Here is a 25,832-nt window from a genome sequence, read left to right on the forward strand (position 1 = left end):
GAAATGAGAGGACCAGTATCACTTATCATCTCTATGGTTATGTTAGTGAGTTTATATGTTGGAAATATCTGGTTCTCTTTGATCACTCTCTGTAGGGAGGGTTCTTCAGTTATCAGGATGGAGGAGTCATTAAATCCTCCCTAATCACTTCCATGATGCTGTCTCTTCTCCGGAGAAGCTGAGTGGCAAGCTCTTAGATTGATCTGTCTGCTGACTGCTTTGTAAGCGGCCACCTGGAGGGCTGGTCACAGGCTCATGTAGGAATCCATCTACTGCCAAGTGCAAGAAAAGGGAATCACCTCTAAAGATTCTCAAGTGCTAATGTAGAGGAATAGAGGGGGGAAAGAAAGGTTTATTTTTAATATTAATAGGTGTAAACCTGAAAAGCTACTGTGACCTACTATAATCAAGTAGCCTTCAAGGTGTAAGGAGTTTGGAATGATGTAGTATCTAGTGTTTTGGGGACATTATTTAAAATTTGTCTATAGATATTTCAGGGTCACATGTCCTTTGCTTATCTCATGCATTTGAAAAAAAAGAATGAATTGCCATAATATCTCTTGGCCCAGTGATTTTTGCTGGACTCTAGTTTCTTAAATATAATAATTGAAAGGTAAGGAAGTTTATGTAACTGTGAGGTGTAATACTTTTTAAAGGAACAGAAAGATTTTGTATGGAATACTATCAGGGAAAAAAAGGAATAATCACTGTCAGAGACACAGCTACAACATTGATCATAGAGCTGGGGAAGATCACAAGAAACCAGGCTTAATTCCTACCTTGCCTACAGTGCAACTGTGACCACTTTAACAAGTCATTTGACCCGCTAAGACCAGTGCTGTCCAACCTAACTTCCAGCAACAAAATCAAGCTTTAGATGCAGTTTGCTTATGGAAAAATAGGAAAAAAAAAAAAACAAAAACCTTCTCATAAAAATTTCTTTTATACTTAAATAAGATAATATACATCTTAACATATTTAGAATGAAAATACACTAAACATAAAGGCCAAGATAGTGGAGATGTTCTTGTAGTGGGGCAAATCTGTAACTATAGGACATAGCATCTTGCCAGTTAATAAAAATTAACATCTATCATTGGTTACCCTTTTCTTCTGGTGGCAGCCCCCTGGATTTTTCATTCATGCTTTTCCATGAACAAGGAGTGTTATATGATCCAAACCCTGATCATCTACAGCTGGAGTTTGAATTTAGGGAAGAAAGGTCCAGAAAGGAACATAGTTGGAAGGATCTCATTCCAATGGAGCATTCCAGAAGAAACTATCCGTTTATGCCCACTGCCTGTTTCCCTGGACCATCACTGGTTGCTGTCCTTCCTGAGGCCTCGTGACTCAGTTTTTCCTTTGATTCTTCAAGAGTCCCTAGATTCTCCATAAATTCCCCTCTTTGATTAGCAGAGTCAGTTTCTGCCAAACACCCTGGGCTAAAAACTGCACTTTTTTTTTTCAACTTTTTTGTTTTTTAAGTTTATTTATTCTCGAGAGATAGAGAGGAGGAGACACAGAATCTGAAGCAGGCTCCAGGCTTCGAGCTGTCAGCACAGAGCCCGACACGGGACTTGAACTCACGAACTTCAAGACCACGACCTGAGCCAAAGCCGGAGGCTTAACCGACTGAGCCACCCAGGCGCCTCGTAAAAACTGCACTTCTAATCCCCACAAACTCTTTTGATTTGGACACAACTCCTGTCCTGATATCTATTTCAATACTTTGGACAGATTGTTAAGCTAACTGGGAGATAAACAGTCACTCACGTTTTGTTTGGTATCTACTCGCAGGTTTTCTGATCTGTTGGTCTATGGTGTCTAGTAAGGTAGCCACGTGCTAGTCACATGTAACTACTTACATTTAAATAGAAATTAAAGTTGCTTATTTGCACTAGCCAACTTTCAAGTGCTCAAGAGCTACATATGATCAGTGGCTCCTGTATTGGACAGCACAGAATTAGAATATTTCCATCATCTCAGCAAGTTCTGTTGAACAGCAATTGGTCCAAGGCCTTTCCAAAACACTTGTTCAAAAATAGACTAAAGGTTGAGATACTTTCTTTTTGAAGGTTGTTGAATAAAGACAAAATGAAGTTTGCAGTAAAAAAAAAAGAATTATTTGAAGAATGGAGATTAAATATGTCTTGCATAAGAATAAAACTAAGTTAAAAAATTATGATGAGGATAATTACAATGCTTTGAGAAAGAGTGCATATGGAGACTAATAGACATTCAGTATCTTAATTTTTCCTTTGATGATTAAGAGATCCTTTCCCACAGTGCTCTTCCTTTAGGACATTGAGGAATTAAATTATAGTGTTAGTTTCCTAAGTAATTTCAGGGGCTCTCTACTCATTCTCACTCATTTTAGAGCTAAGAGCATTGTCCAGAATACAGAGGTCACTTTCTAGCTCACACAGCTCAACTACCTGCAGAAACAACATGAGAACAACACACATCTCCTGAAGTCTTAATCTGAATAGTTGTTCTCTGTTGGACAAGGTATATTCAGGACATCTACCTCAAAATCTTTTCTTGAGTATTATCTCAACCAAAGATATTCAAATTAGAGCCTTCTGGAATTCAGCCTTTCCTGCCTCCAATGAAATGGGTAATTGTGTAACTGCCATTTAACATGTATCCGGATTTCTCTAAAGGCCAGAGACAGGGAAGTCAGCCCCCTAGAGTTAATAACTACCACTGACCCTGAACCGTCTGAATCTCCTCCTCTGAAATTTCAAGTCCCTATCCACTTTCCCAAGCATTTGAGGAAATTAAGTCATCTTTTGCAGGTGTATTTGTTCAGGTAAATGTCTTCAGAGCTAAAATAATGGATTGCAGAAGATGGAAAAATAACTATATTGGTAGAATTCTTTATGATGTATATTATAAGCAGGAACCAGAGAGAGCATTAACTATTTTATAGGAAAGGTTGTGGGTGAGGAAGAGCAAAATTGTCAAGTGTATAAACCTGCATTTAATTAGGTCAGTTTCTAAGAGTCACATTCATACGTATGTAAGTAAATATATATTTTTGTCCTTCAGGCCTAAATCTGCCAGGTCTTCAGTTCCGGGACTGACTCAGGACAGTCTTTAAGTTTTACATTTCCTTAAGTGGTTTAGTATGGGCTTGGCCAAAATCTCCCTGCCTGCCTGCCAAGGCTCCCTGTCTGTTACACATTTGATGGCTTCCTTCTGGGGCTTGCTAACTTCTGCTGTCTGACAAATGAATTAACAACAGGATATCATCAGAGTGATTCCTAGATAATTAATGTCCATTTGACATTTCAGGGAGTTTATGCATTGAAAGACATTTGCTTCTAATGTATACTTCTATCCTCAGCTGTGCTTGGAATTTTTTTCAGCTCCTTTTTACAACGCTTTTGGAATAATACTCAGGTTTCCTCTCCCAGGCTAAATCAAATTTCATGTACTTTGCTTACCTTCTTTCACGATTCCTTGTCTCCTTTCCCAATGCTCTCATTGATTCTAAACTGGGTCATTACTGGCCTTTAAGACCTACTGCTCCACTCAATTTTATATGTTTTTTTTTTTTTTTTAACTTTTTCCTGAGCAGGTTAAACCAGTGCTCTGTGCTTGAGATGGTCGGCAGTACTACACTCAGAGTGGAAGTCATTCCCTCTAGGAGACTGGAGATCTCAATTTTCAGAGAAAATCAGAATACAGGGAGAGTTTACTTTCTGAGAAATGGTAGAACCAAACTGAAAGTATTTTTTTTTATAAAGGTTTTTCTGATTCTGTTTACCACCTTTTCAGAACAGAAGCCGGGTAAGGTAATGCTTAAATTTGGTGTAACAAAAACTTATTTCCATACCCATCCTCTTTAATTCACCTGTAAACATGTTGTTTTCCAAACAAATGTAGATATTTATATCTACATTTCGGGTCCCAAGCCTGGATTTTGAGAGGTCTTTTGCTAATTTTCCTTAGCATCTCTTACATAGTCTTAGATACATCAGTCTATTTCCTGAAAATAAGGCTTTTCTTGCAAGTCCTTGAACTATACTATACATAGGAGAGGGGTAGACAGTGACAGTTACAAGCCCAGAATATTGATTCAGATTGCTTGGATCCTAATCTCCACTGTTACTTACTTATCTCTCCACTTCAGTTTTCTCATCTGTAAAATAGACATAATAAGAGAACCTCCTTTATAGGATGTTATGATTAGAAACATTAAATATTTTATTATAAAACTTAATGATAGTTTATTATCATAAATGTGAAGTCTGTCTTTAGTAGCCTTGTCCAATAACTGATGCAAGTGTTTTTTGTCTTCTAGGAAGCCTAGAGCATTCGAAGTCCACTTACAATTAATATTTCCCTCTTTGAAGACAAGATGAATTAGGTGATGTATGTGTTCCTAGAAGTTTAAACTCATGACTGTATGCAAAGCTATTCTTCTTAGTATTCCTTAGGATACTAGCTGAGCAGCTAAATCAAAGGCCCAGACAAAAGTGGTTAAAAAAGTGGTTAAAAAGTGTTTCCCTCTCCTGTAACATTCCAACCTTAAGTAGTCCCGGTTTGATACGGTCATGCGATTCAGCTTTCACAAGCAGGAGCACATTTTAGCTGCAGAAATAAGAGAAAAGGACAGGGGAAGACCTACCCCTTTTCCTTAAGAGCATAAACTGAATGTTGAACTCATCATTTCTGTTCATATACCTTTAGTTAGAACTCATTTACGTTGCCTTGCCACATCTATGCACAAAGGTTGAAAGGTGTCTTTAGCTGGCAGGCCATGCTAAATCCACATGCCCTCTAAAATTGAGGGGTTCTATTACTAAAGCTAGAACAACGGATATATATGCACAACTAGTTCTGCCTTCCACAGTCCACTCTTCTTATACCTATTATTACTTAATCCTCCCCAAAGGAGTCAAACTTCCATTTAATTATTGCTTTCATTGCAAGGTCCAAGGTGCTTAGGCTTGATAAAATACTTTCCTTCAGTTATGTGTATGGCCATTCTTTGTTTAGCACTCTAAAAGCTAAAATGAAAGTATTTTACTTCTATCTCAATCCCTACTATTCCCAATATAGAATGACGGAGAATGGAGTGAGCACAGAATATCTACAACAAACACTTCTCTTTGGAGAAGACTTGGAATGGGGAACACAAAGTAGGTATTCTTCATAACAGTTATTAAGTCTTGCCAGGCAAGGACTATCAACATTCTCAGTCTCCCCATGGATTAAGTTTCTGGTTTAGCACATCCAGTAGTTGTTACTTGGCAGTCTATTTCTTCTGTGGGTCAGGGCTTTTCCTCTTAGAAGCTTTCCCTTTTATTTTAGCCATAATGTGCACTTCTGAAATGGCCATTGGGTAGAATTCCCCTCTGGAGGACTATGCAGCCTTGGGGTTGTCTGAGGTATTAAATAGCCGCAGGCTTTGAAGGTCAGACTAGTGGTTGCTTTAACAGTGAAACACCCTCAAAAAACCTGGAAAACTTCTGGTCTGTTTGCTTTTAGTCAAATTTCTATATGCCAGAAAGATGGTCAACTATATGAAGTCAGTATACATGTTTCTATACTTGAGAATTTTCTCCTTTATGTCCTAGCCTCAACGATCTGGCCATCTCCATCTTTTTTTGACTTGTTGGAGGATCCATGAAATCCTATTGAAATAAAGCTTAGATGACATCTTCAGTTGGATTCCTAGGAAATAAAACCTGAGACAAGTGTTCATGTGAAAATCACTCAATAGTAAGTATTATCAAGGAAAGCCAGTAAAAGAGTAGGAAAGTGGGACAGGATACCAAGGATGGCAAGCAATATGAGTGGAAGGTAATAGTACCTCGGTTGCCCCCAGGGGAGGACACAGCAGTGGATATCACACCTTTAATATTTCTAATCAAGTCACAATGAAGCTGGAGTGTTTATACTTCTGCATTCATTGGTCATTGCTTTGGGTAAATGAAAGAATTTATAGGCACTTCTGGATTTCTCCATTTGAGGCATAACAATTCCGGCAGGCCAAGGGCAGCATGCCATAAAAGGATGCAGATGTTGGCTGCAGGGAGGGGAAGCAGTCCTGGAGTTGGTGTGCACTAAAAAGGTAAGGAGATCACAGTGAATATTGGCACAGCAGTACTACATGGCGGCATGATTCACTAAGAAGGCCAGTGTGGTCTACCAAGCTCGATACGGTTTTAATTTGCATTTTCTTATTAATGAGTTTTTTTCACATGTTTAGCAGTGCTTTTTATTTCCTTTTCTATCAAATGACTAATAGATCTTCAGGCAATTTTAATTTTCCTTAGTTTTTTTTTCTTCTAGATGTCCAGAAACTCTAATTAGGGAGATTGGTCAATTTTCTATGGTGTGAGTTACAGATATTTCACCTTTTTCGAACAATTATTTCTTTAAAAAAAAATGGGCTATGTTGACATTTTACTGGTAAGAGTTACTGCGATTGTTTGCATTTTTGAGGTATTTTGTGTGGTGCTGTGGGAGTACACTTTTCATGATCAATTATTGCATTAATTGGATTTTTCTGAACTTGAGACTTTCCCGTGATACTCGGTTTTGATTTTTAAATGATCCATAGTGATGTTTTTCTGGTTAATATTCTTCATTTGTGTTATTATGATGGTCTTGTGCGTATTTTTAACTATCTCTGCTGATGCTGTGTCAAACTCCTTTTGATTATTGTTTCCTGAAGTCTCCTGGAGTGTGGGGAGATGGCAGGAGGCTGCCAGAAACAACACAACTGAAAACCTTTTTCTACTCTGCTGCCAAAGATTCAGACTGCTTCCCACAAATACAGCTTTTCTGTGTGATTCCTTGAGCCCATGTTGACAAATGGAAAACATGGCATTTGTATTTCAAAGAAATCTCCTTCCAAAAGGAACAATTTGCTCCCCTGCTCCCAGTACTTTCTAAGATCTGTGGTTGCTTGGTCCTTGTGCCATTACTGTGCTTTATCTCTTTACCTGTTTTGTGTAATTGACCGCTTCCTCAGCTGCCTTTATATTCCTAAGTTGAAGTTTATAGGGATTTTTCTTTTTTCCCCTTTTTGCATGTGTTTACTTTAGGTTTGGTGCTTATCGCCACAAATGTATTTAAAATAGAAGTTTTAGTCTTAGGGAAAATAATCTTGCCGAGAACTCTTATAAGTAGACAGCAACCACATTTCTGCAGAGATAGGAAAGAGTTACAAAGATAGTTTTGAAAGAGCATGAAACACACTATTGGAAAGAGTAAGGGCTTTGGAACTCAACAGGCTTGCATTGATACGGTGCTCATCCACTTACTAGTTAAATGATCAGAGAGGCAAATTACAACATTCTAAACTTGTTTCCCTCTTTTGTATAATAACATTAATATTTTCTTAAGAAAATATTAAATATTTAAGAATTATTTTGTTAATAGGATTAACTACAATATATTTTAAGTCATCCAGCCATATGTGTTGATTGATTTTTAATTACATTCAAAAATAGTTAATATAGGCAGAGTACTAGACAGAAAAATGGCTGGAAATAGTTTTAAATTATCTAATAGGTAGAAAAACTAATATAGACAGTTAAAATTTGTGAAGGGACTTTTGTTTATTGATTTTGAAAAATGTTGAAACTTACTTTCACTTAAAATATAGAGGTTGATGGTTAATTTTATGTGTCACCTTGGCTAGGCTAGATACCCCCTTGTTGAATCAAATACCAGTCTAGATGCTGCTGTGATGGTATTTAAAAAATTTTTTTTTCAACGTTTATTTATTTTTGGGACAGAGAGACACAGAGCATGAACGGGAGAGGGTCAGAGAGAGAGGGAGACACAGAATCGGAAACTGGCTCCAGGCTCTGAGCCATCCGCCCAGAGCCCGACGCGGGGCTCGAACTCCCGGACCGCGAGATCGTGACCTGGCTGAAGTCGGACGCTTAACCGACTGCGCCACCCGGGCGCCCCTGTGATGGTATTTTTTAAATGTGATTAACAATCAGTAGACTTTTGGGAGGATAATCTGTTTTACTCGCTGTCTATGGGCTACATCCAATCAGTTGAGGGCCCTAAGAGCAAAGCTTCATGTCCCCAAAGAAGGAGGAATTCTGCCAGAGTTTCTAAATTTCAAGCTCAAGATCGTAACATTGTAGAAGAGGAAAAAACTTTTTCCCTTTACCCTAAATTCTTTGCTGAGGCCTCCTTCTAATAAAAAAAAAAGTGATTAGTAGGAGAAAAACAGAAGTTTAGTAACATGCATACCTCCTGTGTATATGTGAGATACCAGGTACCTCCCTGAAATGGCCCAAGCTACCACCTTAAATACCATCATCAGCTAAAGACAAAGGAAGCTGGGGTGGGGGGAGCCATTTTGGGGAAGTTATCAGGTAAAACACGATAAATAAGAATAGGGTTGTTATGCAGATTTAAGTCTTTGCCTTCTTCAGTGGTGATGATTTCTGGAGATCTCCTGGTATAGAGACAGACACACTTAGAAATGAAGAATTCCCTGGCACAAAAACAGACACATAGACCAATGGAATAGAATAGAAACCCCAGAACTAGACCCACAAACGTATGGCCAACTCATCTTTGACAAAGCAGGAAAGAACATCCAATGGAAAAAAGACAGTCTCTTTAACAAATGGTGCTGGGAGAACTGGACAGCAACATGCAGAAGGTTGAAACTAGACCACTTTCTCACACCATTCACAAAAATAAACTCAAAATGGATAAAGGACCTGAATGTGAGACAGGAAACCATCAAAACCCTAGAGGAGAAAGCAGGAAAAGACCTCTCTGACCTCAGCCGTAGCAATCTCTTACTCGACACGTCCCCAAAGGCAAGGGAATTAAAAGCAAAAGTGAATTACTGGGACCTTATGAAGATCAAAAGCTTCTGCACAGCAAAGGAAACAACCAACAAAACGAAAAGGCAACCAACGGAATGGGAAAAGATATTTGCAAATGACATATCGGACAAAGGGCTAGTATCCAAAATCTATAAAGAGCTCACCAAACTCCACACCCGAAAAGCAAATAACCCAGTGAAGAAATGGGCAGAAAACATGAATAGACACTTCTCTAAAGAAGACATCCGGATGGCCAACAGGCACATGAAAAGATGTTCAGCGTCGCTCCTTATCAGGGAAATACAAATCAAAACCACACTCAGATTCACCTCACGCCAGTCAGAGTGGCCAAAATGAACAAATCAGGAGACTATAGATGCTGGAGAGGATGTGGAGAAACCGGAACCCTCTTGCACTGTTGGTGGGAATGCAAATTGGTGCAGCCGCTCTGGAAAGCAGTGTGGAGGTTCCTCAGAAAATTCAAAATAGACCTACCCTATGACCCAGCAATAGTACTGCTAGGAATTTATCCAAGGGACACAGGAGTACTGATGCATAGGGGCACTTGTACCCCAATGTTCATAGCAGCACTCTCAACAATAGCCAAATTATGGAAAGAGCCTAAATGTCCATCAACTGATGAATGGATAAAGAAATTGTGGTTTATATACACTATGGAATACTACGTGGCAATGAGAAAAAATGAAATATGGCCTTTTGTAGCAACGTGGATGGAACTGGAGAGTGTGATGCTAAGTGAAATAAGCCATACAGAGAAAGACAGATACATATGGTTTCACTCTTATGTGGATCCTGAGAAACTTAACAGGAACCCATGGGGGAGGGGAAGGAAAAAAAAAAAAAAAGAGGTTAGAGTGGGAGAGAGCCAAAGCCTAAGAGACTGTTGAGAACTGAGAGCAAACTGAGGGTTGATGGGGGGTGGGAGGGAGGAGAGGGTGGGTGATGGGTATTGAGGAGGGCACCTTTTGGGATGAGCACTGGGTGTTGTATGGAAACCAATTTGACAATAAATTTCATATATAAATAAAAAAAATATATATATATATATAAAAAAAAGAAATGAAGAATTCCCTCATACATCTAAATGTCTCCTACAAAAAGTTGATTTCTACTTTGTTTTCAGAGCATTTACTATGTCTGCTGTATTGTAATTATCAGCTCAAAATAATTCTTACGCCACAGAGGCATATTTTTGGGTCATAGATTTGGCTCCCCTTCAGTCCCACCTTTGAACCCTGAAGTAAGAGGATTCACAATCATTTCTTCCTATCTCATCAAACTCCAGTTAAACAGTAGTGTCCTTGCACTTTCAGATTTCAGCCTTTATAGTATGAGCAATCTTGTATTTAATACGAGGCATTGCAATGGAAACAAAGGAAGAATGAAGGGAAATTGTTGGAACAGACTATAACACCAGTCTGAGTCCTGAGGGCAACAACGGTCCAGAAGATTTCTAGATGCCTGGCTCAAAACATCTATTGATGTTTCAGTGTCTCCGATGATGTCATCATGTGTTCAGGTAAACTTTGTGAGTGGCCCACACAGCAGTAGGCATGAGGATTGTATATGCAAGCATTGCTGTGGTTATTTCTCTGATGTTTACATCAAGTTGTCCCCCTTCAGTTTGTAGGCATCAGGAAAAAAATTACTAAGAACAAAAACTACACAAGTCACAAGGGTAGGGGATAATTGCAAACATCTGTTTGGAAATTCATAGCCAGATTTTGAAGAAGCTAGAATTCAGGATCCAGTCCATAAGTAGAAAATAAAACCTTAAAACCAATAGCACTAGAATCCAGTTATTTACAACAGTGTAAACATAATTTTTCTATGATCACCCAGATTTCTACTAAAAATAATCACAATAAAACTAATTTGTTTGCAAATTAAGTCTAGTTTGAATAATTTTGGTCTGATTATATAAGTGGAACAAGAATATAGCTATTGACCATATTGGATCTTTTTAAATATGCTTTGCTGGAACTTTTCATAAGGAATCTCGTTGAAATTTTTTTTTTGGAAGTATAGTTTTCATACAATGTTATATTATAACAGTTTCAGGTGTACAACATATTGATTCAACAACTCTATGTTATGCTATGCTCACCACAAATGTAGCTACCATCTGTAACCATACAGTATTATTGACTATATTCCCTATGCTATGCTTTTTTCCTCGTCACTTATTTATTTTATAACTTAAAATTTGTACCTCTCAATCTCCTTCATGCATTTCACTCACCACCTCCCCCCAACACTTGCCTCTGGGAACCACCAGTGTGTTTTGTATACTTAAGAGTCTCTTGGTTTGTTTTGTTTTTTAGATTCCACATGTAAGTGAAATCACGGTGTTTGTTTTTCTCTGACTTATTTCATTTAGCATAATACCTGCTAGGTCTATCCATGCTGTGGCCAGTATAGTCTAGGGTGAGTGTGGGTGTGTATGTGTAATACCTTCTTTGTCCATTTGTCTATAAATGGACACTTGGGTTGCTTTCATATCTTGGCTAACATAAATAAGGATGGGATGAACATCAAGGTGCATATATATTTTTGTTTTGGGGGGATAAATACTTAGTAGTGAAATTATTGGATCATAGTATTTATCTTTTTAATGTTTGGAGAAAATGCCTTACGGTTTTCCACAGTGGTTGCACCAATTCACATTTGCCACCAGTCGTTCATGAGGGTTCCCATTTATTCACATCCTCACCAACACTTACTTCTTGTGTTTTTGATACTACCCATTCTGATTTCTAGGACATGATCCTTAATTGTGGTTTTGATTTGCATTTCCTGATGATTAATGATGTTGAGGATCTTTCCTGTATCTGTTGACCATCTGTATCTCTTTTTTAAAAAAATGTTTATTCATTTGGTGTTGACTTGTACAAGATCTTTATATATTTTGGATGTTCACCCCTTATTGGATATATATTTTGCAAATATTTTCTCCCATTCATTATGTTGCCTTCTCATTTTGTTGATGGTTTTCTTTGCTGTGGTCCCAATAGTTTATTATTTATTCTGTTCGCCTTGTGTGGAGACATAGTCATAAGTCTAAGAGATTAGTGCCTGTTTTCTTTCCAGGGTTTTGTTGTTTAAGGTCTCACATTTAGGTATTTCATCCATTTTGAGTTTATTTTTGTGTGGAGTATAAGAAAGTGGTCCAGTTTCATTCACCTGTGTGTAGCTTTTCAGTTTTTCCAACACCATTTTTTTTTTTTTGAAAAAGCTGTCTTTTCCCCCATTGTATATTCTTGTCATAGATTGACCACTTAGGCATGAGTTTGTTCTAAGCTCTCTTTTCTGTTCCATCGATGTGTGTGTGTGTGTGTGTGTGTGTGTGTATATATATATATATATATTTTTTGATTATTGTGCCAGTACCATACTGTTTTGATTAGAACACCAGAGTGTATCTTGAAATCTGGGATTGTCATAACTCTAGCTTTGTTCTGATTGTCTTGGCTGTTCAAAGTCTTTTGTGATTCCATATAAATTTTAGGATTATTTGTTCTAGCTCTGTGAAAAATGCTGTTGGTATTTTGATAGGGATTGCATTGAATCTGTAGATTGCTTTGGGTAGTATGGACATTTTAATAATAATTCTTCCAATCCACAAGTATGGATGTATTTCCACTTGTTAGTGTCTTCTTCAGTTTCTTTCATCACTGTCTTATAGTTTTCAAATTATACGTCTTTCACCTTTATGATTCAATTTGTTCCCTGGAAATTTTATTCCTTTTGTTGAAATTGTAAATAGGATTATCTTCTTATTTTCTGTTTCTGCTTCTTCATTATTCGTTTTTTTAATTTTTTTATTGTTTTTAAATTTTTTTTAATGTTTTATTTATTTTTGAGACAGAGACAGAGCATGAACAGGGGAGGGGCAGAGAGAGAGGGAGACACAGAATCTGAAGCAGGCTCCAGGCTCTGAGCTGTCAGCACAGAGCCCGACACGGGGCTTGAACTCAAGCACCGCGAGATCATGGCCGAAGTCGGACGCTTAACCAACTGAGCCACCCAGGAGCCCCCATTATCATTTTTTGATGAAGTCTTCAGGGTTTTCTATATATACTATCATGTTTTACTTCTTATTGATTTGGATGCCTTTTATTTCTTGTCTGATTACTATAGCTAGGACTTCCAGTACTGTATTTAAATAAAAGTGGTGAGAGTGGGCATCTTTCTTTTTTTCTGACCTTAGAGGTAAAGCTTTCAGTTTTTTACCATTGAATACGATGTTCACTGTGGGTTTTTCATATAAGGCCTTTATTATGTTGAGGAAGATTCTCTCTAAACCCACTTTGTTGAGGGTTTTTATCGTGAACAGGTGTTGAGTTTTATTAAATGCTGTTTTTTGCACATATTGAGATGACTATATGGTTTTTATCCTTCCTCTTGTTAATGTGCTATATCACAAATACTAAATCACACTTGTATCTCTCAAATACATCCCCCTTAATCATGGTGAAAAACATTTTAATGTACTGTTATACGTGGTTTGTTAATATTTTGTTGAGGATTTTTGATCTTGGCCTGTAGTGTTTTTTTGTTTTTGTTTTTTTCTCTGTGATGTCTTTGTCTGGTTTTGGTATTAGGGTAATGCTGGCCTCATTGAATGACTTTGGAAATTTGGAATAGTTTGAGGACAAAAGTTCTAGGAGAAGTAGCTGTATCACGCAATTCCTAAAAATAAACATGGAAGGTCAAGCAAAATGAGGAGACAAGGGAGCACAACCTCAGAAAAAGAACTGAACGGAGATAAGCAATCTGTGTAATAAGGAATTCAAAGTAATGATCATAAACATAGTTACATGACTGAAATGAAGAGTGGATGAACTCCCTGAGATAAAATTAATAAAACTTTGGGAAGGCCCAAATAAGAAATAGGAGAAATAACAACTGACATCACAGAAATACAAAGGATTACAAAAACAACTATGAAAAATTATATTCCAATAAGTTGGACAACCTAGAGGAAATGGATACATTCCTAGAAACACAGTCTTCCAAAAATGAGTCAGAGAAATAGAAAATCTGAACAGATCAATTAATAGTAATGAAATTGAAGCAGAAAAAAACAACTCCCAACTAATAACAGTCTGGGACCAGATAGCTGCACAGGCGAATTCCACCACACATTGAAGGAGAAGTTAATACCTATTCCCCTCAAACTATTCCAAAAAAAATAGAAGTGGAAAAAGCTTTTAAATACATTCTTCAAGGTCAGCATTACCCTGCTACCAAAACCAGATAAATAAACTACAAAAGATGACAACAGGCGAATATTCCCAATGAACATAGATGCAAAAATCCTTAACAAAATATGAGCAAACCTTATTCAATAAAAGGATCATTCACCAAATGTGATTTATTCTGGGGATGCCAAGGATGGTTCAAAATCTGCAAATCGATCAGTGTAACAAAATGAAGGATAAAAAAATCGTGATGACCCCAATATATGCAGAAAATCATTTGACGAAATTCAACATACACATATGAGGGAACATAACATATGACAAAGCCACAGCTAGCATCATACTCAGTGGTGAAAAACTGAGACCTTTTCCTCTAAGATCAGGAACAAGAGAAGGTTGTCCACTCTCACCACTTTTATTAAACATTGTAATGGAAGTCCTAGCTTCAGCACTGTGACAAGAACAAAGAAAAGGCATTGAAATTGGTAAGGAAGAAGTTAAACCGTCACTATTTGCACATGACATGATGCTATACGTAGAAAATCCTACAGACTCCACCAAAAAAACCTAGAAGTAATAAATTCAGTAAAGTGGCAGGATACAGGATATACAGACATCTGTTCCATTTCTATACACTAATAATGACGTATGAGAAAGATGAAAAAGCAATTCCACTTATAGTTGCACCAAAGAGAATAAAATACTTGGGAACAAACTTAAGCAAGTGAAAGACCTACTCTCTGAAAACTAAAATATTGACGACAGAAAGACATTGAAGATGACACAAAGCAATGGAAAGAAATACCATGCTGACGGATAGAAAGAATTACTATTGTTAAAATTACTACCGTACTATCCCAAGCAAGCTATGGATTCATTGCCGTACCTATTAAAATACCAACAGCATTTTCCACAGAGCTTGAGCAAATAATCCTATATGTGTGGAATCACAAAACCTTAAATAGCCAAGGCAATCTTGAGCAATAAGAACAAAGCTAGAGGTACAAAAATCCCAGATTTCAAGATACACTACAAAGCTATAATAATCAAGACAGGATGGGGCTGGCATAAAAATAGACACATAGGTCAATGAAACAGAGAGCTCATAAATAAACTTACACCTAGAGGGTCAATTAATCTATGACAGAGGAGGCAAGAATATAAAATGGAGAAAAGACAACATCTTCAACAAATCATTCTGGGAAAATTGAACGGCTACATGCAAAAGGTTGAAACTGAACCATGTTCTTACACCATGCACAAAAATAAATTTAAAACGGATTAATGACCCAAATGTGAGACCCGAAACCATAAAACCCTAGAAGAGAGCACACAGAGTAATTTCTCTGACATCAGCCCTAGCAACAATAGGTCTCCTGAGTCCAAGGAAGCTAAAGAAAAAGTAAACTTAACTATTGGGACTACACCAAAATAAGAAGCTTTTGCATAGTGAAGACAACCATCAACAAAACAAAAATTAAATCTAGTAAATGGGAGAAAATATTTGCAAATGATATATCCAATAAGGGGTTAGTATCCAAAACATATAGACAGTTTATACAATGCAATACCAAAAAAGCAAATAATATTAAAAATGGCCAGAGGACATGAATAACTATTTTTCCAAAGAAAAAATAAAGATGGCCATTATATATGAAAAGATGCTCAAAATCACCAATCACAAGAGACACACAAGTCAAAGCTACAATGAGATATCACCTTATATTCTTGAAAATGGATAGTATAAAAATGACAAGAAATAACAAATGGTGGCAAGGATATGGAGAAAAATGAGCCCTTGTGTACTGTTGGTGGGAATGTAAATTAATACAGCCACTATGGAAAACAGTGTAGAAGTTCCTCAAAAATTAAAAAAAAAAATAGCAATACTCACTAACCCAGTAATTCCACTATTGGGTATTTACCAAAGAAAATGAAAATACAAATTCAAAAAGATGTATTCCCTTGTATGTTGATTGCAACATTATTTATAATAGCCAAGTTACAGAAACAACCTCAGTATCTATTAATAGATGAATTGGTACAGAATAAGTGATTGATATTTATTCATTCATTTTTATTCTATTTTTTATTTATATCTATTTAAGTGGAATATTACTCAGCCATAAAAAATGAAATTTTGCCATTTGTGGCAATGTGGATGGACCTAGAGGGTATTATGCTACGTGAAATAATCCGCCAAGGAAAGACAAATATATACTTCTATGTGGGGGCTAACAAGCAAAACAAACCAGGCAGAAAATGTCCCATAAATACAGGGAACAAACTAGTGGTTGACAGACAGGACAAGCAAAATGGGTGTATGGGAGTGGGAGGTACAGGCTAACAGTTATGAAATGTGTAAGTCATGGGGATGATAGGCTGTTAGAAGTAATTAAGCCTTTGGGGAGTCAAAAGTTATACATGGATTTTTGCCCGTGTGGAGTGTCAGTGACCTTAACCCCCATATTGTTCATCAGTCAACTGTAACCTAGATATACAATATATTTCCATCATTTAACTTAGCAGAGCACTAAAGTTTCAACTTATCAAAGAGAGTTGGAAAACTCTATTTTTAATGTTTATTTATTTATTTTGAGAGAGTGTGTGTGAACAGAGTTAGGACAGAGAGAGAGACTCCACCCTGACAGCACAGACAACTCGAGGCTCAATCTCACCAACTGTGAGATCATGACCTGAGTCGAAATCGAGAGTCGGATGCTTAACTGACTGAGCCACCCAGGTTACCCTGGAAAACTTTTTTAAGGACACATACTGTAAAACATGATCATTGTTGAAAAGTTTACACAAAAACTCCTATCCCACTTTATCTAAATCACTTGCTTCCAACAATTACATTTAGAGTATTCACAAAAACCAGGAGACATGAGACAAAGTCAACCATTATCCCAATCTATTTTTCTGGCTATCACATTTTCTAACAGATAATATGAACTTACTGAACTAGTAAACCCAGATAAAATAAAAGTTCTATGTCTGCATTATATTTAATGCTAGTAACTATGAAGAGGTGCCTATTTTAATTAAAGCAACAAATTTTATTCACCAAAGATTATCTCAGATCATGTTAACTTGGAAAACACGGGTTATTTTCTACATTTTGGGGTTTAGAAATACTTAGTTTGATAAGTACTTATTTTTAAGCCAACCAAATACAGCTCTTTACAAATTAATTTTTGCATTACCAGCCAGAAAAAAATAGCACATATACATAACATACGTATGTAGATTCAAATATACATACAGACACAGAGACATTATAGCTGCAATTGTAAAATTTCAACCATGAATCAGGTACTATGCTATAAAACTCAGTGGTTTATAAATAACAGTTGAATCCAAATTGTGTTTCTAGCAGTTTATGCACTCAGATGACTAAAAGCTTTTCTTCTAAGATTTGTCAAGAAGACACTTAAGAGTTTTCATTAGCTCAATTCCACATAGCATTTTTTTTTCTTCCTGATGAGAACTATTTCCCTGAAGTTTGCATTTAAAAGAGCTAGTTCCTAAGTCCTGAAGAAGATGGGGGAGAGAATCCACACCAAAAGACACAGAGAAAATATCCAGGCTTTCTCCTGTATTTTTTTTTTTTTTTTGGAGGGAGTTGGGGGGAGGGACAATATATTTGCTTATTAATCCAAGATCTAGAGTAATTTCTATTTAAATTTTCCTTCTTTTTTAAAGTGTATAACATTTGTTTCCAGTATCCTGATCCTTTATAAAACCTACAAGCTTTGAGAAAAATAGAGGAGGGTTTAGGATTGGTAAAAGAATAGGTGGGCTTTGAATTGCTTCTAGAGCCACATTACTAATTTTGTAATGATTGGTAAGACAAGACAATTACTTCTAATTTCTGAAATAATTGCTTTGCAGCCTGAATAATGTCAAAGGACTAACCGCCCATCCAGCTACATTATCTTCAGTTTGCTTCTTTATATCAAGGAGAAAACTTGTGACTAAAATGGAAATTTAAAAAGTTCTACATTCTGGAGCATCAAGATCTAATGCAGTATGCCTTTGCAAAGTTTGCATAGAGTATTCAACAAAGCCGTTTTAATGTTCTTTTACGGAGCGCACAGTTCAATGGTGGACCAATTTGCCTTAAAGGGATAAGCCTCTACTACTATTTTGCTCATCCTCTGAACATTGGCATCCTGCTGATCCATTTCTTCCTCAACCCTAGGATAGCCCAGAAGAAATGCTGGTCACCTGTTTCCTCTGTGAGGGAGTTTGGCTCCTCAGGAGGCCATTTGGCTTATCTGCTAACTACAGTACAATCATGGGCGGGAAGAACATTCCTTAGCAGCCAATCAAGGTTCCTAAGAATGAGATTTGAAGGACTGCTCAGCTTTCTCACTCTTCTCTAAATTTGGTTGGATCTTCTTCCAGTGGAGACAAAAAGGGCTTTTTAATTTCATCCTGTCAAGGGAGTCTCAGGCTAGCTGCCATACTCCTTTGTGTTCTCTTTTCAGTTACTCTTGCCATAGTATCAACAGTTTTTGAAAATTTGAGCTGGAATTTTTTTTTCAAATACAGAAATGTTTCCATCTCAGAAGATTCATCATTTGGCCACTGACAAGAGGAACTTCCATTAATCCCAATGTCAATTTAAACCAGTAACCCTTGATTTATGACTGCAAGAAGCATCCCAAAAGATACAACAGATGCACCCTTCACAAGATTCAGGATATTCACTTCCTGTATCAGCCTAAGAAAGCTAAGACCTTCAATGTCCCAGGCAGCAAAAATGGTATAGAGAAAACGGTATCTCTGTTTTTCCCGTAGGAATGGGAGATGACTCCACTCATAGACCTGCTCATCTGTGACACTGGGCAGGCATTGTTGGATTGGGACCTTTCTAGCACTAACAGGACACAAATGTTGAGACAACAAAAGCCCTTAAGGAAGTTGACCCCTTATGATATGCTCCCCTCCAAGTTGGCATACTTGGACAGAGAGGATGCTGCTTCTTGGATTCACAACCTATTCATCTGTCTGCCAGATGCATGCCAACACTAGCATATTCTGACTGGCAGAGACCCAGAAGGAATGTTCTCACTGGTCACAAAGCCAAGTGCTTGAGACACAGTGTAAGATGAGAAGAAAACCCATCTGGCTTATTGTTTCTTCCTTATGACAACACAGAAGACCAAAGAACTCAATGGCCATCTCCTAGAGGAAAAAGAATCAGTAGAAAATAAGAATATTCACTGAGCAGGGAAAGAATGATAAGGAGGCAGGTAGGCAGAAGCTTGGAGTTTCTGCCGCTGCTCGTGGGACTGTGACACATGTGAGGCTCCTTAGGTAGAGGGGCCCAAGGATGGTGACAGAGAAATCTACTCAGAAATTGAAATTACCATAATAAAGTACCCATGTCTGAAGCCTTCAGGTGAGCTCACCATATAATTCAGCATGGCTGAGTTGCAGATGTGAGAAATTTACCATTAGTCTACCTTTAGACACCATAACCAGGGGAACTTCACTGTTTTTGAATGAAATTTTTTTTTTACTTTTTAAAAAAAGTTTATTTTTGAGAGAGAGAGAGGAGATAGAGATCCGAAGCAGGCTCCAGGCTCTGAGTTATCAGCCCAGAGCCCAACGTGGGGCTGGAACCCATGAACCATAGATTATGACCTGAACTGGAGTCAGATGCCCAACTGACTGAGCCACCCAGGTGCCCCAGAATGAAAATTTAAATTGAATATATTCTTAAATGTTTGTGACTGATTCCACTAAGATGGCATCTTAGTTCTTTTTGTGAGGGAAAATAAAGTCAGGACTAATTCAGCAACTGCTGATAAACAATACACTAAGAATGCTGGGACAGGGGGGTGAGGCCAAATTACACCTCTGTGTCACAAAGCCCAAGCCAGACTGCATTTGAAAGGTAAGAGGAGAAGGTACACATTGACCACATTTCCCCTCCCTGAGGCCATCACAGTACCATGCACAGAGATCTCCCATGAGCTTCTGATTCCTCTAGTGGGAAAAGAGAGCCCAGGGGAGACAAGCAGTCTTAACTTTGTGGGAGCCCCTACTCTGCTTTCATCCCACAGCAATTACAGATACAAAAATCCTCAACAAAGCATTAGCACAGCAAATCCAACAAAACATTTAAAAAATCATTCACCATGATCAAGTGGAATTTATTCCTATGATGCAAAGGTGGTTCAGTATTCACAAATCAATCCATGTGATGCATTACATCAACAAGAGAAAGGATAAAAACCAAATGATCTTTTCAATAGATGTAGAAAAAAGCATTTGATGAAGTACAATATCCACTCATAAGAATCCTCAACATAAGTAGGATTAAAGGGAACATACCTCAACATAATAAGGCTATATATCACAGACCCACAGCTAACATTATACTCAGTGGTGAAAAATGAGTGCTCTTCTTCTAAGATCAGGAATAAGACAAGGATGCCCACTCTCTCCAGTTTTATTCAACACAGCACCAGAAATGTTAGCCATAGAAATCACACAGCAAAAAGAAATAAAAGGCATCCATATTGGTAAGGAAGAAGTAAAACTGTCACTATTTGTAGATGACGCCACCAAAAAAATATTAGAAGTGATAAATTCAGTGATGTCACAGGATACTAAATCAATATACAGAATTCCATTGAATTCCTGTACACTAATGAAGCAGAAGAAAGAAATTAAGAAAACAATTCTATTTACAATTGCACTGAAAATAATAAAATACCTAGGATCCTAAGGAGGTGAAAGACCTATATTCTGAAAACTGTAACACATAGATGAAAGAAATTGAAGATGACACTAACAAATGGAAAGATATTCCTTGCTCATGGATTGGAAGAATATTATTAAAATGTCCACACTACCTAAAGCAATCTACAAATTTAATGCAATCCCTATCATAACACCAATGGCATCGTTCAGAGAACTAGAACAAATAATCCTAAAATTAGTATGGAACCACAAACAACACACATAGCCAAAGCCACCTTGAAAAGGAACAACAAAACTGGAAGTATCACAATCCCAGATTTTAAGATATGTTACATTGCTGTAGTCTCCAAATAATATAATACTGGTACGAAAATAGACACATAGATCAATAGAACAGAAAAGAAAATCCAGAAATAAACCCATGATTATATGGTCAATCTTTGACAAAGGAGGCAATAATATGCAGTGGGAAAAAGACAGTCAAATGGTGTTGACAAAACTGGACCACTTTCTTACACCATTGAAAAACAATAAATTTAAAATGGATGAAGGATCTAAATGTGAGACCTGATACTATAAAAATTCTAGCAAAGAGCACAGGCATTAATTTCTCTGACATTAGCCATAGCAGTATTTACGGGAAGCAAAAGCAAAATAGACTATTGGGACTACATCAAAGTAAAAAGATTCTGCACAAGGTAAACAACCAACAAAACTGAAAGACAACCTACTGAATGGGAGAAGATCTTTGCAAATGACTTAACTGATAAAAGGTTAGCATCCAAAGTATATAAAGACCATACACAATTCTACATCAAGAAAAACCAATAATTCAATTAGAAATGTGAAGACTAGAATACACATTTCTCCAAAGACCAATAGTTCACCAACAGACACATGAAAAGATGTTCAACATCACTCATCATCAGGGAAATGCAGACCAAAACCACAGTAAGATATCACCTTACACCTGTGAGAGTGGCTTTAATCAAAAACACAAGAAACAACAATTAGTGATGACAATGTGGAACAACAGGAACCCTCATGCACAGTTGGCAGAAATCAAACTGGTGCAGCCACTGTGAAGTATGGAGGTTCCTCAAAAAACTAAAAATAGAAGTACCATATTATCCAATAATTCCATTACTGGAATATGAAAACATTAAATCAAAAAGATAGATGCACACCTTTGTTTATTGCAGCATTATTTACAATAGCCAAATTATGGAAGCAGCCCAAGTATCCATCAATAGATTAATGGGTAAAGAAGAAGTGGTATGTATATATAATGAAATATTATTCAGCCATAAAAAAGAATGAAAAATCTTGCCATTTGCAATGGCATCGACAGATCTCGATAGTATCATCCTAAGCAATATAAAGTCAGTTATAGAAAGACAAATACCATATGATTTCATTCATATGTGGAATTTAAGAAACGAACTAGCAAATAACAAAAAAAGAGACAAACCAAGAAAACAGATTCTTAACTATAAAGAACAAACTGACAGTTACCAGAGGGGAGGTGGGCGGGGTGGGGAGGTGGTTGGATAAAATAGTTAAAAGGGATTAGGAGTACACTTACACAATAAACCCTGAGTACAGAATTGTTGAATCACTATATTGTACACCTAAACCTATTATAACCTAACGTAATAATGTTAACTATACTGGAATTAAATCACTTTCTGTGCTCATCCATAAAAACCACTCCTCATCCATTCACTTTCTATCATGAAACTAAAGCAATTCAGTCCTATCTTCAGGCTCCACTTCTAATTCTAGTTCTCTTGCTGTTTCCACCACATCTGCAGTTACTTCCTCCACTGAAGTCTTGAACCCCTCAAAGTCATCCATGAGGGTTGAGATCAACTTTTTTCCAAACTTCTGTTAGTGTTGATATTTTGTTCTCTTAAATCAAAAATCCTCTTAATGACCTCTCTAATGGTGAATCCTTTCCATAAGGCTTTCAATTTACTGATCCATCAAAACAATCAATATCTATGGTAGCAATAGCCTTGCAAAAAGTAAGATGTTAAGTCAAAATGACTTCTCTGTTCATGTGCTGCAGAATGTATATTGTGTTAGCAGGTATGCAAATAACATTAATCTTGTACATTTCTATCAGAGCTTTTGGATAACCAGATGAATTGGCAATAAACATTAATATTTTGAAATAAAGCTTTCATTCTGAGGTCTCAACAGCAGGCTTACAATATTTAGTAAACCATGTTATAAACAGATGTCCTGTAATCCAAGCTTTGTTCTTCCATTTATAGAGCACAGGCAGAGTAGATATGGCATCATTCTTAAAGCCCCTAGGATTTTTGAAATGGCCAATGAGCATTGGCCTCAACTTTAAGTCATTAGATTCATTAGTCTTCACCAAGAGAGTGAGCCTGTCCTTTGAGGCTTTGAAGCCAGGCATTATGTTCTCCTCTCTAGCTGTGAAGATCCTAGCTGCTGTCTTCTTCTAATAGCAGGCTATTTAATTTACATTTAAAATGTCTTTAGGGTAGCCCTCTTCATTCATGATCTTAGCTATATCTTCTGATCACTTGCTGCTGCTTCTTGCTCTTTTATGTTCTGGAGGCAGCTTCTTTCTTTAAACCTCATGAGCCAACCTCTGCTAATTTCAGTTTTCCCAAACTCCTGCAGTTTCCTTACCTCTCTCAGCCTTCATAGAACTGAAGAGAGTTAGGGCCTTGCTCTGGATTAGGGTTTCGATTAAGGCAACTTTGTGGTTGGTTTGATCTTCTGTTCAGACCTTCAGACTTTCTCCACATCAGTAATAAGGCTGTTTTACTTTCTCATCATTCATGTGTTAACTGGAGTAGCACTTTTAATTTCCTTCAAAAACTTTCCTTTGCATTCACAACTTGGCTGTTTGAGACAAGAGGCCTCGATTTCAGCCTGTCTTGACTTTTGACATACCTTCCTCATTAAACTTAATCATTTCTAGCATTTGATTTAAAGAGAGATGTGTGAGTCTTCTTTTCATTTGAACACGTAGAGGCTATTGTAGGATTAATATTTGGCCCAACTTCAATATTGCTGTATCTCAGGGAATAGGGAGGCCGGGAGAGCGAGGGAGAGCGAGGGAGAGCGAGGGAGAGCGAGGGAGAGCGAGGGAGAGCGAGGGAGAGCGAGGGAGAGCGAGGGAGAGCGAGGGAGAGCGAGGGAGAGCATGGCTGATGAGGGGAGCCGTCAGAACACATAAACATTTATCAATTAAGTTTACAGTCTCAGGTGAGTATGGTTTGTAGTGCCCAAAACATTTACAAGAGTAACAAAGATCACTGATCACATGGGGTGCCTGGGTGGCTCAGTTGGTTGGGCGACCGACTTTGGCTCTGGTCATGATCTCTCAGTTTGTGAGTTAGAGCCCCGTGTCAGGCTCTGTGCTGACAGCTCAGAGCCTGGAGCCCGTTTCAGATTCTGTGTCTCCTCCTCTCTCTGCCCCTCCTCTGCTCACGCTCTGGGTCTCTGTGTCTCTCAATAATAAATAAACGTTTAAAAAAAATCACTGATCACAGATCACCATAACAAATGTAGTAATAAAAAAGTTTGAAATATTGTGAGATTACCAAAAATGACATAAACAAGCAAGTGAGCAAATGCTGTTGGGAAAATGAAGCCAACAGACTTGCTTAAACACGGAGTTTCCACAAACTACATTTGAAAAAAACTGCAGTATCTGCCAAGTGCAATACAGAAAAGCACAAAACAAAACAAAAAAACAAGTATGTCTGTGATATCCAAGATTATAAGGAGCTTACATAAATCAATAGCAATAAAACAAATAATCCAAGTAAAACAATGGGCAAAGGACAGATTTTTTTCAAAGACAGTATATGAATGGCCAACACGCACATGAAAAGATGTTCAGTATCACTAGTTATTAGAGAAATGCAAATTAAAACCACAATATTTTATCACTTCATACTTGTTGGAATGGCTGTTATCAAAAAGACAAGAGATCACAAATGCTGGCATGGATGTGGAGAAAAGGGAGGCCTTGTACGCTCTTGACAGGATTGTAAATTGGCACAACCACTATGGAAAATGGTATGTAGATTCCTCAAGAAATTAAAAATAGAATTCACCACATGAACTAGCAATTCCATTCCTGGGAATATATCCAAAGGATATGAAAATGCTAACTAAAAGAGCAATCTGCACCATGTTCATACCAGCATTATTTACAATAGCCAACACCTGGAAACAACCTAAGTGTTTATTGATGCATGAATGGCTAAAGGAGTTGTTGTATACATATACAATGAAATGTTATCCAGCCATAAAAATAAGAAAATGATAATATTTGTGATAGCATGGACAAACCCTGAAGGCAGGCTAAGCAAAGTAAGTCTGAGAAAGGTATGACTTCACTTTATGTGTAATTTTAAAACAAAACAGAACAAAACCCCTTAAACAAATGGAAAAAGAGATCATAGTTTTGGTTACCGGAAGTAGGGAGTGGGGAAAAGGAGAATTGGAAGTGGGTGGTCAAAAGGTATAAACTTCCAGTTTCAAGATAAATAACTACTAGTCCTGTAATGTACAGCATGATGAGTACAGCTATTACTGCTATCTAATGTATAGAAAGGTTGAGTATGTTCTAAGAGTTCTCATCACAAGGAGAATTCTTTCTTCTATTTTATCTATAGGAGATGTTGGATAGTAACTAAACCTTTTGTGGTCATCATTTCCAAATATTTGTAAATAAGACAATTTTGCTGTGCATCTTATACACACAGTAATGTAGGTCAATTATTTCTCAGTAATACTGGGGGAAAGTGTGCCCATAATAAATCTTTACCAATGTGACTATACCCAAGGCAATTGTTCACACATATTGGTTCTCCCACTTGTAAGGGAGGGGACAAGTTTAAATTTTTACCTTCTGCTCATGACTGGGCACTACAGTGTGAGATCCGGGAGAACGGATTTTGGTAACAATTCTTACCCTTTGCCAGCTTCTGCCAGTTTTCCAGGTTCCTGTCTGCAGGCTCTGAAGTGAGTACAGTGTCTCAGTAGGCTCCATCATGGGTCACTAAACTGT

General features: G+C 37.4%; 2 long non-coding RNA genes across 2 annotated transcripts; one reads left to right on the plus strand and one right to left on the minus strand.

The window, feature by feature from the left end:
* The first annotated feature begins 3,569 nt into the window (after window positions 1-3,569).
* LOC121033317 (uncharacterized) lies at window positions 3,570-23,118 on the plus strand. Its single transcript, XR_005791828.1, has 3 exons — window positions 3,570-3,583; window positions 5,152-5,154; window positions 22,963-23,118. It is a non-coding gene; the product is annotated as an uncharacterized LOC121033317 (long non-coding RNA).
* LOC121033318 (uncharacterized) lies at window positions 5,899-25,832 on the minus strand. Its single transcript, XR_005791829.1, has 2 exons — window positions 25,737-25,832; window positions 5,899-6,077 (listed from the first exon to the last, which is right to left on the minus strand). It is a non-coding gene; the product is annotated as an uncharacterized LOC121033318 (long non-coding RNA).

The sequence above is a fragment of the Herpailurus yagouaroundi genome, unplaced genomic scaffold (assembly GCF_014898765.1).
Source record: "Herpailurus yagouaroundi ecotype Mexico unplaced genomic scaffold, PumYag 159, whole genome shotgun sequence".
NCBI lineage: Eukaryota > Metazoa > Chordata > Mammalia > Carnivora > Felidae > Herpailurus > Herpailurus yagouaroundi.